Here is a 19,141-nt window from a genome sequence, read left to right as displayed (position 1 = left end):
ACCACCTGAACAGGGACTTGAACCCTGGACCCTCAGATTAAAAGTCTGATGCTCTACCGACTGAGCTATCCAGGCTCTGAGTGAGACAGAGCCAAATGGAGCCTGGATCATTTCATAGCTGTGCATAACCTTTTTTGGGAACAGTGTTCTTTTAGCAGCAAATAAACTGGATCCAGAGTCTGACTCCCATGAGGCCTTGCATCTTTACAATGTCAATGACAATGTAATCCTTCAATGGGTACCAAAGACAGTTGCAAAAATGATTTTGAAGTTTCACAATGATTCAACTTGTTTGGCTGATCACTGGCTATGTATTTGATGTCTCTTGTTGGTCTGCATCGATAACTTTGTTGACGGCTTGTATGTAAATTGACTACACATTGAAGGCCCATTTGCAGAATGGCCATTACCACAGTCGTTGAAACCCTGAAAAGAAGGTGGGGCTATGGCATACGGTACTTATACTGGTCACATACCTTAGCCAGCACAACTCACCAGAGACGGCCAAGAAGACATCGGAAGAAGATCTGGAGTACAGCAGCCACTTTGATAGGAATATCTGGATTCAGTGGAGTTCAACAGGAGCATTGACTTGTTTTTTTCAGTAAGTTCTACTTGTTGTGACCACCATTTAAGACATTGTGAAGCAAACACATTAAGACGACCTCAACTTGAGCCACTGTTGGCTTCTGCAATCATAAGTGCTTCTCTTTGGGGTTGTCTTGGTTGTGACTTTGGCCTCAATAACTGCAAGTATCTCAAGTTTTGAAAAATACCATGAAGTTTTCACTCTACCTGGTCATTCACATTACCCTGGCACAAGCACTGACTTGACTTTTGAATGCAGTAAGTGCTACTTGTTGGGGTAGTGTTGATGTCTTTGTCTGCATGCACTTTGAAATTACGTTCTGGAAAAGTTTGTTTAAACACCAGTTTCAGAGAGTCATTCTTATTTCCCTAACATGAGCATTGACTTGTCAATGAAATTCAGTAAGTGCTTTTTGTTGGGGGGCAGTTCCATATGACAAAAGCCTCCATTGGTAATGCAAAAGAAAAAGTCCTTGCTCCAAGATTACTTCAAATGGAACCACTTGTGCTTCTTCATGCTCATAAGTGCTCCTCTTTGGGGTTTTCTTGTCAGCAACTTGTTCACGAATAGGAACTGTACGGCCAATATCAGGACTCCTGTGCCAAATGTAAGTCAAAAGTAGAGCTCAACCACAGCCATGATCTGTCTGCATTTTATAGAAAGTGCTTCATAGTTGGGGTGTTGTTCTGGCTTCACTATTTAGCATTGCACAATAGAATATATCAGCTTGTTTTCTCAGTAATATCACTCTGTCTCTAGACACTGACTCTTGGGCAGTGATGCTGGCTTTAAAATCGAAATACAAGAATTGTTTCTTTTTCAGTAATAAACTAAACTGAACTTTTACTTTGATCAATGTCCATGATATTGTATGGCTCTTGGCTCCATTTGTTGATGGCTTGCATGTAAATTGACACTCGTTGAAAAAAGAGGGTGGGACCATGGCACACATTGGTTTGCAGTTTACAGTCAACTCAAGACAGTTCTAGGTTCCACCGAGATTTGAACTCGAATCACTGGATTCAAAGCCCAGAGTGCTAACCATTACACCATGGAACCATACAATGCAATACCGCCATGTAGGGTTGAATTTGATGAGGGTTGGTGATCAATCTGATATGATATATCACATGCAGTGTTTTTGATGTAGGGGAACCACAGGAAGTTCTTTTCGCATTAGGCAAGTCCAAATTCTGTCTACATGCCGGCATGAGTCATTAAAATTGTATGGTCTAGTATTGTGTTTAATGTCTTACAATAATTACATAGTAATACAACCACCTGAACAGGGACTTGAACCCTGGACCCTCAGATTAAAAGTCTGATGCTCTACCGACTGAGCTATCCAGGCTCTGAGTGAGACAGAGCCAAATGGAGCCTGGATCATTTCATAGCTGTGCATAACCTTTTTTGGGAACAGTGTTCTTTTAGCAGCAAATAAACTGGATCCAGAGTCTGACTCCCATGAGGCCTTGCATCTTTACAATGTCAATGACAATGTAATCCTTCAATGGGTACCAAAGACAGTTGCAAAAATGATTTTGAAGTTTCACAATGATTCAACTTGTTTGGCTGATCACTGGCTATGTATTTTATGTCTCTTGTTGGTCTGCATCGATAACTTTGTTGACGGCTTGTATGTAAATTGACTACACATTGAAGGCCCATTTGCAGAATGGCCATTACCACAGTCGTTGAAACCCTGAAAAGAAGGTGGGGCTATGGCATACGGTACTTATACTGGTCACATACCTTAGCCAGCACAACTCACCAGAGACGGCCAAGAAGACATCGGAAGAAGATCTGGAGTACAGCAGCCACTTTGATAGGAATATCTGGATTCAGTGGAGTTCAACAGGAGCATTGACTTGTTTTTTTCAGTAAGTTCTACTTGTTGTGACCACCATTTAAGACATTGTGAAGCAAACACATTAAGACGACCTCAACTTGAGCCACTGTTGGCTTCTGCAATCATAAGTGCTTCTCTTTGGGGTTGTCTTGGTTGTGACTTTGGCCTCAATAACTGCAAGTATCTCAAGTTTTGAAAAATACCATGAAGTTTTCACTCTACCTGGTCATTCACATTACCCTGGCACAAGCACTGACTTGACTTTTGAATGCAGTAAGTGCTACTTGTTGGGGTAGTGTTGATGTCTTTGTCTGCATGCACTTTGAAATTACGTTCTGGAAAAGTTTGTTTAAACACCAGTTTCAGAGAGTCATTCTTATTTCCCTAACATGAGCATTGACTTGTCAATGAAATTCAGTAAGTGCTTTTTGTTGGGGGGCAGTTCCATATGACAAAAGCCTCCATTGGTAATGCAAAAGAAAAAGTCCTTGCTCCAAGATTACTTCAAATGGAACCACTTGTGCTTCTTCATGCTCATAAGTGCTCCTCTTTGGGGTTTTCTTGTCAGCAACTTGTTCACGAATAGGAACTGTACGGCCAATATCAGGACTCCTGTGCCAAATGTAAGTCAAAAGTAGAGCTCAACCACAGCCATGATCTGTCTGCATTTTATAGAAAGTGCTTCATAGTTGGGGTGTTGTTCTGGCTTCACTATTTAGCATTGCACAATAGAATATATCAGCTTGTTTTCTCAGTAATATCACTCTGTCTCTAGACACTGACTCTTGGGCAGTGATGCTGGCTTTAAAATCGAAATACAAGAATTGTTTCTTTTTCAGTAATAAACTAAACTGAACTTTTACTTTGATCAATGTCCATGATATTGTATGGCTCTTGGCTCCATTTGTTGATGGCTTGCATGTAAATTGACACTCGTTGAAAAAAGAGGGTGGGACCATGGCACACATTGGTTTGCAGTTTACAGTCAACTCAAGACAGTTCTAGGTTCCACCGAGATTTGAACTCGAATCACTGGATTCAAAGCCCAGAGTGCTAACCATTACACCATGGAACCATACAATGCAATACCGCCATGTAGGGTTGAATTTGATGAGGGTTGGTGATCAATCTGATATGATATATCACATGCAGTGTTTTTGATGTAGGGGAACCACAGGAAGTTCTTTTCGCATTAGGCAAGTCCAAATTCTGTCTACATGCCGGCATGAGTCATTAAAATTGTATGGTCTAGTATTGTGTTTAATGTCTTACAATAATTACATAGTAATACAACCACCTGAACAGGGACTTGAACCCTGGACCCTCAGATTAAAAGTCTGATGCTCTACCGACTGAGCTATCCAGGCTCTGAGTGAGACAGAGCCAAATGGAGCCTGGATCATTTCATAGCTGTGCATAACCTTTTTTGGGAACAGTGTTCTTTTAGCAGCAAATAAACTGGATCCAGAGTCTGACTCCCATGAGGCCTTGCATCTTTACAATGTCAATGACAATGTAATCCTTCAATGGGTACCAAAGACAGTTGCAAAAATGATTTTGAAGTTTCACAATGATTCAACTTGTTTGGCTGATCACTGGCTATGTATTTTATGTCTCTTGTTGGTCTGCATCGATAACTTTGTTGACGGCTTGTATGTAAATTGACTACACATTGAAGGCCCATTTGCAGAATGGCCATTACCACAGTCGTTGAAACCCTGAAAAGAAGGTGGGGCTATGGCATACGGTACTTATACTGGTCACATACCTTAGCCAGCACAACTCACCAGAGACGGCCAAGAAGACATCGGAAGAAGATCTGGAGTACAGCAGCCACTTTGATAGGAATATCTGGATTCAGTGGAGTTCAACAGGAGCATTGACTTGTTTTTTTCAGTAAGTTCTACTTGTTGTGACCACCATTTAAGACATTGTGAAGCAAACACATTAAGACGACCTCAACTTGAGCCACTGTTGGCTTCTGCAATCATAAGTGCTTCTCTTTGGGGTTGTCTTGGTTGTGACTTTGGCCTCAATAACTGCAAGTATCTCAAGTTTTGAAAAATACCATGAAGTTTTCACTCTACCTGGTCATTCACATTACCCTGGCACAAGCACTGACTTGACTTTTGAATGCAGTAAGTGCTACTTGTTGGGGTAGTGTTGATGTCTTTGTCTGCATGCACTTTGAAATTACGTTCTGGAAAAGTTTGTTTAAACACCAGTTTCAGAGAGTCATTCTTATTTCCCTAACATGAGCATTGACTTGTCAATGAAATTCAGTAAGTGCTTTTTGTTGGGGGGCAGTTCCATATGACAAAAGCCTCCATTGGTAATGCAAAAGAAAAAGTCCTTGCTCCAAGATTACTTCAAATGGAACCACTTGTGCTTCTTCATGCTCATAAGTGCTCCTCTTTGGGGTTTTCTTGTCAGCAACTTGTTCACGAATAGGAACTGTACGGCCAATATCAGGACTCCTGTGCCAAATGTAAGTCAAAAGTAGAGCTCAACCACAGCCATGATCTGTCTGCATTTTATAGAAAGTGCTTCATAGTTGGGGTGTTGTTCTGGCTTCACTATTTAGCATTGCACAATAGAATATATCAGCTTGTTTTCTCAGTAATATCACTCTGTCTCTAGACACTGACTCTTGGGCAGTGATGCTGGCTTTAAAATCGAAATACAAGAATTGTTTCTTTTTCAGTAATAAACTAAACTGAACTTTTACTTTGATCAATGTCCATGATATTGTATGGCTCTTGGCTCCATAAACACTGTTGTTGATGGCTTGCATGTAAATTGACACTCGTTGAAAAAAGAGGGTGGGACCATGGCACACATTGGTTTGCAGTTTACAGTCAACTCAAGACAGTTCTAGGTTCCACCGAGATTTGAACTCGAATCACTGGATTCAAAGCCCAGAGTGCTAACCATTACACCATGGAACCATACAATGCAATACCGCCATGTAGGGTTGAATTTGATGAGGGTTGGTGATCAATCTGATATGATATATCACATGCAGTGTTTTTGATGTAGGGGAACCACAGGAAGTTCTTTTCGCATTAGGCAAGTCCAAATTCTGTCTACATGCCGGCATGAGTCATTAAAATTGTATGGTCTAGTATTGTGTTTAATGTCTTACAATAATTACATAGTAATACAACCACCTGAACAGGGACTTGAACCCTGGACCCTCAGATTAAAAGTCTGATGCTCTACCGACTGAGCTATCCAGGCTCTGAGTGAGACAGAGCCAAATGGAGCCTGGATCATTTCATAGCTGTGCATAACCTTTTTTGGGAACAGTGTTCTTTTAGCAGCAAATAAACTGGATCCAGAGTCTGACTCCCATGAGGCCTTGCATCTTTACAATGTCAATGACAATGTAATCCTTCAATGGGTACCAAAGACAGTTGCAAAAATGATTTTGAAGTTTCACAATGATTCAACTTGTTTGGCTGATCACTGGCTATGTATTTTATGTCTCTTGTTGGTCTGCATCGATAACTTTGTTGACGGCTTGTATGTAAATTGACTACACATTGAAGGCCCATTTGCAGAATGGCCATTACCACAGTCGTTGAAACCCTGAAAAGAAGGTGGGGCTATGGCATACGGTACTTATACTGGTCACATACCTTAGCCAGCACAACTCACCAAGAAGACATCGGAAGAAGATCTGGAGTACAGCAGCCACTTTGATAGGAATATCTGGATTCAGTGGAGTTCAACAGGAGCATTGACTTGTTTTTTTCAGTAAGTTCTACTTGTTGTGACCACCATTTAAGACATTGTGAAGCAAACACATTAAGACGACCTCAACTTGAGCCACTGTTGGCTTCTGCAATCATAAGTGCTTCTCTTTGGGGTTGTCTTGGTTGTGACTTTGGCCTCAATAACTGCAAGTATCTCAAGTTTTGAAAAATACCATGAAGTTTTCACTCTACCTGGTCATTCACATTACCCTGGCACAAGCACTGACTTGACTTTTGAATGCAGTAAGTGCTACTTGTTGGGGTAGTGTTGATGTCTTTGTCTGCATGCACTTTGAAATTACGTTCTGGAAAAGTTTGTTTAAACACCAGTTTCAGAGAGTCATTCTTATTTCCCTAACATGAGCATTGACTTGTCAATGAAATTCAGTAAGTGCTTTTTGTTGGGGGGCAGTTCCATATGACAAAAGCCTCCATTGGTAATGCAAAAGAAAAAGTCCTTGCTCCAAGATTACTTCAAATGGAACCACTTGTGCTTCTTCATGCTCATAAGTGCTCCTCTTTGGGGTTTTCTTGTCAGCAACTTGTTCACGAATAGGAACTGTACGGCCAATATCAGGACTCCTGTGCCAAATGTAAGTCAAAAGTAGAGCTCAACCACAGCCATGATCTGTCTGCATTTTATAGAAAGTGCTTCATAGTTGGGGTGTTGTTCTGGCTTCACTATTTAGCATTGCACAATAGAATATATCAGCTTGTTTTCTCAGTAATATCACTCTGTCTCTAGACACTGACTCTTGGGCAGTGATGCTGGCTTTAAAATCGAAATACAAGAATTGTTTCTTTTTCAGTAATAAACTAAACTGAACTTTTACTTTGATCAATGTCCATGATATTGTATGGCTCTTGGCTCCATTTGTTGATGGCTTGCATGTAAATTGACACTCGTTGAAAAAAGAGGGTGGGACCATGGCACACATTGGTTTGCAGTTTACAGTCAACTCAAGACAGTTCTAGGTTCCACCGAGATTTGAACTCGAATCACTGGATTCAAAGCCCAGAGTGCTAACCATTACACCATGGAACCATACAATGCAATACCGCCATGTAGGGTTGAATTTGATGAGGGTTGGTGATCAATCTGATATGATATATCACATGCAGTGTTTTTGATGTAGGGGAACCACAGGAAGTTCTTTTCGCATTAGGCAAGTCCAAATTCTGTCTACATGCCGGCATGAGTCATTAAAATTGTATGGTCTAGTATTGTGTTTAATGTCTTACAATAATTACATAGTAATACAACCACCTGAACAGGGACTTGAACCCTGGACCCTCAGATTAAAAGTCTGATGCTCTACCGACTGAGCTATCCAGGCTCTGAGTGAGACAGAGCCAAATGGAGCCTGGATCATTTCATAGCTGTGCATAACCTTTTTTGGGAACAGTGTTCTTTTAGCAGCAAATAAACTGGATCCAGAGTCTGACTCCCATGAGGCCTTGCATCTTTACAATGTCAATGACAATGTAATCCTTCAATGGGTACCAAAGACAGTTGCAAAAATGATTTTGAAGTTTCACAATGATTCAACTTGTTTGGCTGATCACTGGCTATGTATTTTATGTCTCTTGTTGGTCTGCATCGATAACTTTGTTGACGGCTTGTATGTAAATTGACTACACATTGAAGGCCCATTTGCAGAATGGCCATTACCACAGTCGTTGAAACCCTGAAAAGAAGGTGGGGCTATGGCATACGGTACTTATACTGGTCACATACCTTAGCCAGCACAACTCACCAGAGACGGCCAAGAAGACATCGGAAGAAGATCTGGAGTACAGCAGCCACTTTGATAGGAATATCTGGATTCAGTGGAGTTCAACAGGAGCATTGACTTGTTTTTTTCAGTAAGTTCTACTTGTTGTGACCACCATTTAAGACATTGTGAAGCAAACACATTAAGACGACCTCAACTTGAGCCACTGTTGGCTTCTGCAATCATAAGTGCTTCTCTTTGGGGTTGTCTTGGTTGTGACTTTGGCCTCAATAACTGCAAGTATCTCAAGTTTTGAAAAATACCATGAAGTTTTCACTCTACCTGGTCATTCACATTACCCTGGCACAAGCACTGACTTGACTTTTGAATGCAGTAAGTGCTACTTGTTGGGGTAGTGTTGATGTCTTTGTCTGCATGCACTTTGAAATTACGTTCTGGAAAAGTTTGTTTAAACACCAGTTTCAGAGAGTCATTCTTATTTCCCTAACATGAGCATTGACTTGTCAATGAAATTCAGTAAGTGCTTTTTGTTGGGGGGCAGTTCCATATGACAAAAGCCTCCATTGGTAATGCAAAAGAAAAAGTCCTTGCTCCAAGATTACTTCAAATGGAACCACTTGTGCTTCTTCATGCTCATAAGTGCTCCTCTTTGGGGTTTTCTTGTCAGCAACTTGTTCACGAATAGGAACTGTACGGCCAATATCAGGACTCCTGTGCCAAATGTAAGTCAAAAGTAGAGCTCAACCACAGCCATGATCTGTCTGCATTTTATAGAAAGTGCTTCATAGTTGGGGTGTTGTTCTGGCTTCACTATTTAGCATTGCACAATAGAATATATCAGCTTGTTTTCTCAGTAATATCACTCTGTCTCTAGACACTGACTCTTGGGCAGTGATGCTGGCTTTAAAATCGAAATACAAGAATTGTTTCTTTTTCAGTAATAAACTAAACTGAACTTTTACTTTGATCAATGTCCATGATATTGTATGGCTCTTGGCTCCATTTGTTGATGGCTTGCATGTAAATTGACACTCGTTGAAAAAAGAGGGTGGGACCATGGCACACATTGGTTTGCAGTTTACAGTCAACTCAAGACAGTTCTAGGTTCCACCGAGATTTGAACTCAAATCACTGGATTCAAAGCCCAGAGTGCTAACCATTACACCATGGAACCATACAATGCAATACCGCCATGTAGGGTTGAATTTGATGAGGGTTGGTGATCAATCTGATATGATATATCACATGCAGTGTTTTTGATGTAGGGGAACCACAGGAAGTTCTTTTCGCATTAGGCAAGTTCAAATTCTGTCTACATGCCGGCATGAGTCATTAAAATTGTATGGTCTAGTATTGTGTTTAATGTCTTACAATAATTACATAGTAATACAACCACCTGAACAGGGACTTGAACCCTGGACCCTCAGATTAAAAGTCTGATGCTCTACCGACTGAGCTATCCAGGCTCTGAGTGAGACAGAGCCAAATGGAGCCTGGATCATTTCATAGCTGTGCATAACCTTTTTTGGGAACAGTGTTCTTTTAGCAGCAAATAAACTGGATCCAGAGTCTGACTCCCATGAGGCCTTGCATCTTTACAATGTCAATGACAATGTAATCCTTCAATGGGTACCAAAGACAGTTGCAAAAATGATTTTGAAGTTTCACAATGATTCAACTTGTTTGGCTGATCACTGGCTATGTATTTTATGTCTCTTGTTGGTCTGCATCGATAACTTTGTTGACGGCTTGTATGTAAATTGACTACACATTGAAGGCCCATTTGCAGAATGGCCATTACCACAGTCGTTGAAACCCTGAAAAGAAGGTGGGGCTATGGCATACGGTACTTATACTGGTCACATACCTTAGCCAGCACAACTCACCAGAGACGGCCAAGAAGACATCGGAAGAAGATCTGGAGTACAGCAGCCACTTTGATAGGAATATCTGGATTCAGTGGAGTTCAACAGGAGCATTGACTTGTTTTTTTCAGTAAGTTCTACTTGTTGTGACCACCATTTAAGACATTGTGAAGCAAACACATTAAGACGACCTCAACTTGAGCCACTGTTGGCTTCTGCAATCATAAGTGCTTCTCTTTGGGGTTGTCTTGGTTGTGACTTTGGCCTCAATAACTGCAAGTATCTCAAGTTTTGAAAAATACCATGAAGTTTTCACTCTACCTGGTCATTCACATTACCCTGGCACAAGCACTGACTTGACTTTTGAATGCAGTAAGTGCTACTTGTTGGGGTAGTGTTGATGTCTTTGTCTGCATGCACTTTGAAATTACGTTCTGGAAAAGTTTGTTTAAACACCAGTTTCAGAGAGTCATTCTTATTTCCCTAACATGAGCATTGACTTGTCAATGAAATTCAGTAAGTGCTTTTTGTTGGGGGGCAGTTCCATATGACAAAAGCCTCCATTGGTAATGCAAAAGAAAAAGTCCTTGCTCCAAGATTACTTCAAATGGAACCACTTGTGCTTCTTCATGCTCATAAGTGCTCCTCTTTGGGGTTTTCTTGTCAGCAACTTGTTCACGAATAGGAACTGTACGGCCAATATCAGGACTCCTGTGCCAAATGTAAGTCAAAAGTAGAGCTCAACCACAGCCATGATCTGTCTGCATTTTATAGAAAGTGCTTCATAGTTGGGGTGTTGTTCTGGCTTCACTATTTAGCATTGCACAATAGAATATATCAGCTTGTTTTCTCAGTAATATCACTCTGTCTCTAGACACTGACTCTTGGGCAGTGATGCTGGCTTTAAAATCGAAATACAAGAATTGTTTCTTTTTCAGTAATAAACTAAACTGAACTTTTACTTTGATCAATGTCCATGATATTGTATGGCTCTTGGCTCCATTTGTTGATGGCTTGCATGTAAATTGACACTCGTTGAAAAAAGAGGGTGGGACCATGGCACACATTGGTTTGCAGTTTACAGTCAACTCAAGACAGTTCTAGGTTCCACCGAGATTTGAACTCAAATCACTGGATTCAAAGCCCAGAGTGCTAACCATTACACCATGGAACCATACAATGCAATACCGCCATGTAGGGTTGAATTTGATGAGGGTTGGTGATCAATCTGATATGATATATCACATGCAGTGTTTTTGATGTAGGGGAACCACAGGAAGTTCTTTTCGCATTAGGCAAGTTCAAATTCTGTCTACATGCCGGCATGAGTCATTAAAATTGTATGGTCTAGTATTGTGTTTAATGTCTTACAATAATTACATAGTAATACAACCACCTGAACAGGGACTTGAACCCTGGACCCTCAGATTAAAAGTCTGATGCTCTACCGACTGAGCTATCCAGGCTCTGAGTGAGACAGAGCCAAATGGAGCCTGGATCATTTCATAGCTGTGCATAACCTTTTTTGGGAACAGTGTTCTTTTAGCAGCAAATAAACTGGATCCAGAGTCTGACTCCCATGAGGCCTTGCATCTTTACAATGTCAATGACAATGTAATCCTTCAATGGGTACCAAAGACAGTTGCAAAAATGATTTTGAAGTTTCACAATGATTCAACTTGTTTGGCTGATCACTGGCTATGTATTTTATGTCTCTTGTTGGTCTGCATCGATAACTTTGTTGACGGCTTGTATGTAAATTGACTACACATTGAAGGCCCATTTGCAGAATGGCCATTACCACAGTCGTTGAAACCCTGAAAAGAAGGTGGGGCTATGGCATACGGTACTTATACTGGTCACATACCTTAGCCAGCACAACTCACCAGAGACGGCCAAGAAGACATCGGAAGAAGATCTGGAGTACAGCAGCCACTTTGATAGGAATATCTGGATTCAGTGGAGTTCAACAGGAGCATTGACTTGTTTTTTTCAGTAAGTTCTACTTGTTGTGACCACCATTTAAGACATTGTGAAGCAAACACATTAAGACGACCTCAACTTGAGCCACTGTTGGCTTCTGCAATCATAAGTGCTTCTCTTTGGGGTTGTCTTGGTTGTGACTTTGGCCTCAATAACTGCAAGTATCTCAAGTTTTGAAAAATACCATGAAGTTTTCACTCTACCTGGTCATTCACATTACCCTGGCACAAGCACTGACTTGACTTTTGAATGCAGTAAGTGCTACTTGTTGGGGTAGTGTTGATGTCTTTGTCTGCATGCACTTTGAAATTACGTTCTGGAAAAGTTTGTTTAAACACCAGTTTCAGAGAGTCATTCTTATTTCCCTAACATGAGCATTGACTTGTCAATGAAATTCAGTAAGTGCTTTTTGTTGGGGGGCAGTTCCATATGACAAAAGCCTCCATTGGTAATGCAAAAGAAAAAGTCCTTGCTCCAAGATTACTTCAAATGGAACCACTTGTGCTTCTTCATGCTCATAAGTGCTCCTCTTTGGGGTTTTCTTGTCAGCAACTTGTTCACGAATAGGAACTGTACGGCCAATATCAGGACTCCTGTGCCAAATGTAAGTCAAAAGTAGAGCTCAACCACAGCCATGATCTGTCTGCATTTTATAGAAAGTGCTTCATAGTTGGGGTGTTGTTCTGGCTTCACTATTTAGCATTGCACAATAGAATATATCAGCTTGTTTTCTCAGTAATATCACTCTGTCTCTAGACACTGACTCTTGGGCAGTGATGCTGGCTTTAAAATCGAAATACAAGAATTGTTTCTTTTTCAGTAATAAACTAAACTGAACTTTTACTTTGATCAATGTCCATGATATTGTATGGCTCTTGGCTCCATAAACACTGTTGTTGATGGCTTGCATGTAAATTGACACTCGTTGAAAAAAGAGGGTGGGACCATGGCACACATTGGTTTGCAGTTTACAGTCAACTCAAGACAGTTCTAGGTTCCACCGAGATTTGAACTCGAATCACTGGATTCAAAGCCCAGAGTGCTAACCATTACACCATGGAACCATACAATGCAATACCGCCATGTAGGGTTGAATTTGATGAGGGTTGGTGATCAATCTGATATGATATATCACATGCAGTGTTTTTGATGTAGGGGAACCACAGGAAGTTCTTTTCGCATTAGGCAAGTCCAAATTCTGTCTACATGCCGGCATGAGTCATTAAAATTGTATGGTCTAGTATTGTGTTTAATATCTTACAATAATTACATAGTAATACAACCGCCTGAACAGGGACTTGAACCCTGGACCCTCAGATTAAAAGTCTGATGCTCTACCGACTGAGCTATCCAGGCTCTGAGTGAGACAGAGCCAAATGGAGCCTGGATCATTTCATAGCTGTGCATAACCTTTTTTGGGAACAGTGTTCTTTTAGCAGCAAATACACTGGATCCAGAGTCTGACTCCCATGAGGCCTTGCATCTTTACAATGTCAATGACAATGTAATCCTTCAATGGGTACCAAAGACAGTTGCAAAAATGATTTTGAAGTTTCACAATGATTCAACTTGTTTGGCTGATCACTGGCTATGTATTTGATGTCTCTTGTTGGTCTGCATCGATAACTTTGTTGACGGCTTGTATGTAAATTGACTACACATTGAAGGCCCATTCTAACCCTTTAAGCGCCAAAGTCGCAGAAATGCAACTTTACCGTACAAGGAAATTAATGAAATAATAGTAGAAAATGAATCACTTCAGTCATTGGTCGGTTCGGTGCAACTTCCCTTTATTAGCCAGGTATGATCCAGGGCAGATCCGGTAAGGAAAAAAAATGGCTGGAGGAAGTACACGTGGCATGCAATTTACAGCAGATTCTGACTCTGAAGGGTATTATCTCCCCGAGAGTGACGATGGATTTCCAAGTGGAGATGAAGGGACTTCGAAACAACGGACAGGTGCAAAGGACAGACGGAGGCGAGGAACCAGTGGAACCAGTGGCTGCAGTAAAACTTGCCCGGTGGATGAGAGCTGGGACATGCTGAGAGAGGTCGAGGTATTTGAGGCATGGATCAAACCTTTTGAAGACCCAGTTGGCTACACAGGAGAGATGGATCTGACGGATGCTAATCCATTTGATATTCTGTCACTCTTTCTGACCGATCAGTTTTGGACTTTCATTACTGATGAGACAAATAGATATGCACATCAGTGTATGGCACCTATGATTCTGAAGCCACATTCAAGATTTCTTGAGTGGTATGATGTATCAGTCACCGAAATGAAAGCTTTCTTCGCTTTGCATCTCTCCATGGGCCTTGTTGAGAAACCTGAAATCGAGGATTACTGGGGAACATTTTGGCTTACACAAACGCCTGGATTTGGAAATGTAATGTCAAGAAACAGATTTGAAATCATTCTTTCGTTCTTTCATTTTGTCAACAATAATGATTATGTGAGAACAGGCGAGCCCGGGCACGATAAACTGTTCAAAGTCCGCCCAATAATAGATTTGATTATTCCCAAATTTGCAGCAGTTTACAGTCCAATCAAGGAGCTTTCTTTAGATGAAATGACAATAGCTTTCAAGGGGAGATCTTCACTAAAATGTTACTCTCCGAATAAACCTGACAAATATGGCTATAGAGTGTATGCCCTGAGTGAAAGCTGTTCAGGGTATGTTTTGCGCTGGTCAATGCACACTGGACAGTACAAAAATAATGCAAGCAACATCAGTGCAACACACGCAGTTGTCCGTGAGTTGGTTTCTCCCTTTACGGGCAAAGGACACGAGATTTACATGGACAGTTACTATACCTCGCCTGTAATTGCAAATGAATTAGCAGATTTGGAAACTGGACTGTGTGGGACGGTAAGGATTACCAGGTTGGGGATGCCAAAATGCCTTGGTAAAAGTGTCTTACAGCTGAAAAAAGGAGATGACCCAGTTTTTTGCAGAAAGGGAAAACTCCTGGCTTGTGCTTGGCACGATACTAAACGTCTCACCATGTTGTCCACAGTCCATGGAAATGATTGTGTTCAGAGGAGGATCCGATCCAAGACAGATGACACTGGCTTCCGTGACATCAAAAGACCTGTATGTGTCGACCAGTACAACGCCTACATGGGTGGAGTGGACACTGCTGACCAGAGGATGAAGACATACCTCTTTCCACACAGGTCCCGGAAATGGTATCATCGCATATTCAATGCCATTATAAGCATAAGTATTGTCAACTCACACATCATATACACCAAATCCACTCCAGGCCCACACAAACCTTTAAAGGTTTACATTCAGAACATTATTGATGCATTACTGGCTGATCACTCCAAAAAACAAGAAAGGCGCTCAAGACCGGAGGGTGAAATGCCACAGAGACTCACAGAGCGTCATTGGCTTTGTCAAGCAGAGGGACGTCCAGACTGCGCCGTGTGCTCTGACCGCTCTCGTACCAAAGGCAGGCGGCAAACAAAGTACAGGTGCCGTCAGTGTGGCGTTGGCCTCTGTGCGGTTCCATGCAACGAGAGATACCATACGCTAAAAAACTTTAAATGCTGTCATTTGGATATGTAAAAGTGCAGGGTACCTTGACCCTGGATGGACATCTTTTCTGTGATGGCACTCTCCTTTCTTCACTGCTTTCTCCACAACCTGCCTGGCACCAATGATGGATGTATAAGTTGGAAAAATAAAAAAAATGAAAAAAAATACATAATAAATACCGTGTTTGTCATCATTTGGTCAGAACTTGTAATCAGGGCCCGAGTTTGAAGATGTGAGCAAAAGGGGTGAAAATGGGTTAAAATGTGAAAAAACACCAAAATGAGCAAAATGAAATAATCCCCCATCATCAGTGCACAGTTTGCCCCCAGAAAAGCACTCCCCTGGGGCCTGGAGGTGATCTGACCACCAGAATATAGTACCATATACCCCTGCTGGACTTAGAAAAAAAACCGAGCTTCCAGCCAATAGTACACTATACCCGAGGGACTCTGTCGTTTCTCGGCAATAGTACACTATACCCGAGGGACTCTGTCGTTTTTCGGCAATAGTACACTATACCCGAGGGACTCTGTCGTTTTTCGGCAATAGTACACTATACCCGAGGGACTCTGTCGTTTTTCGGCAATAGTACACTATACCCGAGGGACTCTGTCGTTTTTCGGCAATAGTACACTATACCCGAGGGACTCTGTCGTTTTTCGGCAATAGTACACTATACCCGAGGGACTCTGTAGTTTTTCCGGGCCGTAGTATGAAGTTGTGAGCAAAAGGGGTGAAAATGGGTTAAAATGTGAAAAAACACCAAAATGAGCAAAATTAAATAATCCCCCATCATCAGTGCACTGTTTGACCCCAGAAAAGCACTCCCCTGGGGCCTGGAGGTGATCTGACCATCAGAGTATAGCACCATATGCCCCTGAGGGACTTAGAGTAAAAACCGAAATAGTACACTATACCCGAAAAGACTCTGTCATTTTTCGGCAATAGTACACTATACCCATCGACTCTGTCGTTTTTCCGGGCCGTAGTACGAAGTTGTGAGCAAAAGGGGTGAAAATGGGTTAAAATGTGAAAAAACACCAAAATGAGCAAAATGAAATAATCCCCCATCATCAGTGCACTGTTTGACCCCAGAAAAGCACTCCCCTGGGGCCTGGAGGTGATCTGACCATCAGAGTATAGTACACTATACCCCTGAGGGACTTAGAGTAACAACCGAAATAGTACACTATACTCGAAAAATTTCAAAGTGTGGTTAAGAGTACCAAGGGCACGGGCTTCCAGGCGGCTGCCCCTAAGGGGTTTAGCCCGCGAGGGGGTGCTTAAGGGTGGGTCCCCGGGTTCGGAGGGAGAGCCTGGTCCCCGGTGGTCATCCCCGGAGTCCCGGAGCCCAGGACCCGGGGAAGAGTGTGCCCGGGTCGGGGCTGAGTCTGGTGGAGTGGGGGGGTGGCCCTGGAGGTGCTCCAGGGGCTCCAGGGGTTCCAGGGGGTGCTCAGTGGAGGCCATGCTCAGCCAGAGTGTCCCTTCCCCGGGGTGAGTCTGGGGAGAGTGGGGGGTGGCTCTGGGGGTGCTCCGGGGGCTCCAGGGGGTGCTCGGCGGAGGCCATGCCCAGCCAGAGTGGCCCTTCCCCGGGGTGAGTCTGGGGAGAGTGGGGGGTGGCTGTGGAGGTGCTCCGGGGGCTCCAGGGGGTGCTCAGTGGAGGCCATGCCCAGCCAGAGTTGCCCTTCCCCGGGCATAGTCTGGGGAGAGTGGGGGGTGGCTCTGGAGGTGCTCCGGGGGCTCCAGGGGGTGCTCAGTGGAGGCCATGCCCAGCCAGAGTTGCCCTTCCCCGGGCAGAGTCTGGAGGAGTGGGGGGTGGCTCTGGAGGTGCTCCGGGGGCTCCAGGGGGTGCTCGGCGGAGGCCATGCCCGGCCAGAGTGTCCCTTCCCCGGGCAGAGTCTGGGGAGAGTGGGGGGTGGCTCTGGAGGGCCTCCGGGGGTTCCAGGGGGTGGTAGGCGGAGGCCATTTCCGGCCAGAGTGTCCCTTCCCCGGGCAGAGTCTGGGGAGAGTGGGGGGTGGCTCTGGAGCTGCTCCGGGGGCTCCAGGGGTTCCAGGGGGTGCTCGGCGGAGGCCATGCCCGGCCAGAGTGTCCCTTCCCCGGGCAGAGTCTGGGGAGAGTGGGGGGTGGCTCTGGAGGGCCTCCGGGGGCTCCAGGGGTTCCAGGGGGTGCTCGGCGGAGGCCATGCCCAGCCAGAGTGGCCCTCCCCCGGGGTGAGTCTGGGGAGAGTGGGGGGTGGCTCTGGAGGGCCTCCGGGGGTTCCAGGGGCTCCAGGGGGTGCTTGGTGGAGGCCATGCCCAGCCAGAGTGGCCCTTCCCCGGGGTGAGTCTGGGGAGAGTGGGGGGTGGCTCTGGGGGTGCTCCGGGGGCTCCAGGGGGTGCTCGGCGGAGGCCATGCCCAGCCAGAGTGTCCCTTCCCCGGGGTGAGTCTGGAGGAGTGGGGGGTGGCCCTGGAGGGGCTCCGGGGGTTCCAGGGGCTCCAGGGGGTGCTTGGTGGACGCCATGCCCAGCCAGAGTGGCCCTTCCCCGGGCAGAGTCTGGGGAGAGTGGGGGGGTGGCTCTGGGGGTGCTCCGGGGGCTCCAGGGGGTGCTCGGCGGAGGCCATGCCCAGCCAGAGTGGACCTTCCCCGGGGTGAGTCTGGGGAGAGTGGGGGGTGGCTCTGGAGGGTCTCCGGGGGCTCCAGGGGCTGCTCGGCGGAGGCCATGCCCAGCCAGAGTGTCCCTTCCCCGGGGTGAGTCTGGAGGAGTGGGGGGTGGCTCTGGAGGGTCTCCGGGGGCTCCAGGGGCTCCAGGGGGTGCTCAGCGGAGGCCATGCTCAGCCAGAGTGGCCCTTCCCCGGCCTCATATGCGGCAGAGTGCAGGGTGAGCAAAATGGGTGAAAATGGGTTAAAATGTGAAAAAACACCAAAATGAGCAAAATGAAATAATCCCCCATCATCAGTGCACTGTTTGACCCCAGAAAAGCACTCCCCTGGGGCCTGGAGGTGATCTGACCATCAGAGTATAGCACCATATGCCCCTGAGGGACTTAGAGTAAAAACCGAAATAGTACACTATACCCGAAAAGACTCAGTCATTTTTCGGCAATAGTACACTATACCCATCGACTCTGTCGTTTTTCCGGGCCGTAGTACGAAGTTGTGAGCAAAAGGGGTGAAAATGGGTTAAAATGTGAAAAAACACCAAAATGAGCAAAATGAAATAATCCCCCATCATCAGTGCACTGTTTGACCCCAGAAAAGCACTCCCCTGGGGCCTGGAGGTGATCTGACCATCAGAGTATAGCACCATATGCCCCTGAGGGACTTAGAGTAAAAACCGAAATAGTACACTATACCCGAAAAGACTCTGTCATTTTTCGGCAATAGTACACTATACCCATCGACTCTGTCGTTTTTCCGGGCCGTAGTACGAAGTTGTGAGCAAAAGGGGTGAAAATGGGTTAAAATGTGAAAAAACACCAAAATGAGCAAAATGAAATAATCCCCCATCATCAGTGCACTGTTTGACCCCAGAAAAGCACTCCCCTGGGGCCTGGAGGTGATCTGACCATCATAGTATAGTACACTATACCCCTGAGGGACTTAGAGTAACAACCGAAATAGTACACTATACTCGAAAAATTTCAAAGTGTGGTTAAGAGTACCAAGGGCACGGGCTTCCAGGCGGCTGCCCCTAAGGGGTTTAGCCCGCGAGGGCGTGCTTAAGGGTGGGTCCCCGGGTTCGGAGGGAGAGCCTGGTCCCCGGTGGTCATCCCCGGAGTCCCGGAGCCCAGGACCCGGGGAAGAGTGTGCCCGGGACGGGGCTGAGTCTGGT

At 44.5% G+C, this 19,141-nt stretch overlaps 12 non-coding genes across 12 annotated transcripts; all 12 read right to left on the bottom strand.

Moving 5' to 3' along the window:
• Positions 1-2: 2 nt before the first annotated feature.
• On the bottom strand, positions 3-75 carry trnak-uuu (transfer RNA lysine (anticodon UUU)). Its single transcript has one exon. It is a non-coding gene; the product is annotated as a tRNA-Lys (tRNA).
• Positions 76-1,576: 1,501 nt separating this feature from the next.
• Positions 1,577-1,648, bottom strand: trnaq-uug (transfer RNA glutamine (anticodon UUG)). Its single transcript has one exon. It is a non-coding gene; the product is annotated as a tRNA-Gln (tRNA).
• A 219-nt stretch (positions 1,649-1,867) lies between these two features.
• On the bottom strand, positions 1,868-1,940 carry trnak-uuu (transfer RNA lysine (anticodon UUU)). Its single transcript has one exon. It is a non-coding gene; the product is annotated as a tRNA-Lys (tRNA).
• A 1,501-nt stretch (positions 1,941-3,441) lies between these two features.
• trnaq-uug (transfer RNA glutamine (anticodon UUG)) lies at positions 3,442-3,513 on the bottom strand. Its single transcript has one exon. It is a non-coding gene; the product is annotated as a tRNA-Gln (tRNA).
• Positions 3,514-3,732: 219 nt separating this feature from the next.
• Positions 3,733-3,805, bottom strand: trnak-uuu (transfer RNA lysine (anticodon UUU)). The gene has a single exon. It is a non-coding gene; the product is annotated as a tRNA-Lys (tRNA).
• Positions 3,806-5,314: 1,509 nt separating this feature from the next.
• Positions 5,315-5,386, bottom strand: trnaq-uug (transfer RNA glutamine (anticodon UUG)). The gene has a single exon. It is a non-coding gene; the product is annotated as a tRNA-Gln (tRNA).
• Positions 5,387-5,605: 219 nt separating this feature from the next.
• On the bottom strand, positions 5,606-5,678 carry trnak-uuu (transfer RNA lysine (anticodon UUU)). Its single transcript has one exon. It is a non-coding gene; the product is annotated as a tRNA-Lys (tRNA).
• Positions 5,679-7,169: 1,491 nt separating this feature from the next.
• On the bottom strand, positions 7,170-7,241 carry trnaq-uug (transfer RNA glutamine (anticodon UUG)). Its single transcript has one exon. It is a non-coding gene; the product is annotated as a tRNA-Gln (tRNA).
• Positions 7,242-7,460: 219 nt separating this feature from the next.
• On the bottom strand, positions 7,461-7,533 carry trnak-uuu (transfer RNA lysine (anticodon UUU)). The gene has a single exon. It is a non-coding gene; the product is annotated as a tRNA-Lys (tRNA).
• Positions 7,534-9,325: 1,792 nt separating this feature from the next.
• Positions 9,326-9,398, bottom strand: trnak-uuu (transfer RNA lysine (anticodon UUU)). Its single transcript has one exon. It is a non-coding gene; the product is annotated as a tRNA-Lys (tRNA).
• Positions 9,399-12,772: 3,374 nt separating this feature from the next.
• trnaq-uug (transfer RNA glutamine (anticodon UUG)) lies at positions 12,773-12,844 on the bottom strand. The gene has a single exon. It is a non-coding gene; the product is annotated as a tRNA-Gln (tRNA).
• Positions 12,845-13,063: 219 nt separating this feature from the next.
• trnak-uuu (transfer RNA lysine (anticodon UUU)) lies at positions 13,064-13,136 on the bottom strand. The gene has a single exon. It is a non-coding gene; the product is annotated as a tRNA-Lys (tRNA).
• Positions 13,137-19,141: the final 6,005 nt, after the last annotated feature.

Source organism: Eucyclogobius newberryi, unplaced genomic scaffold (assembly GCF_026437365.1).
Source record: "Eucyclogobius newberryi isolate DKJ021-1_F unplaced genomic scaffold, fEucNew1.0.hap1 SCAF_87, whole genome shotgun sequence".
Lineage (NCBI taxonomy): Eukaryota > Metazoa > Chordata > Actinopteri > Gobiiformes > Gobiidae > Eucyclogobius > Eucyclogobius newberryi.
The sequence above is the reverse complement of the archived record's forward strand: the minus strand, read 5'-3'. Positions and strand labels throughout refer to the sequence as shown.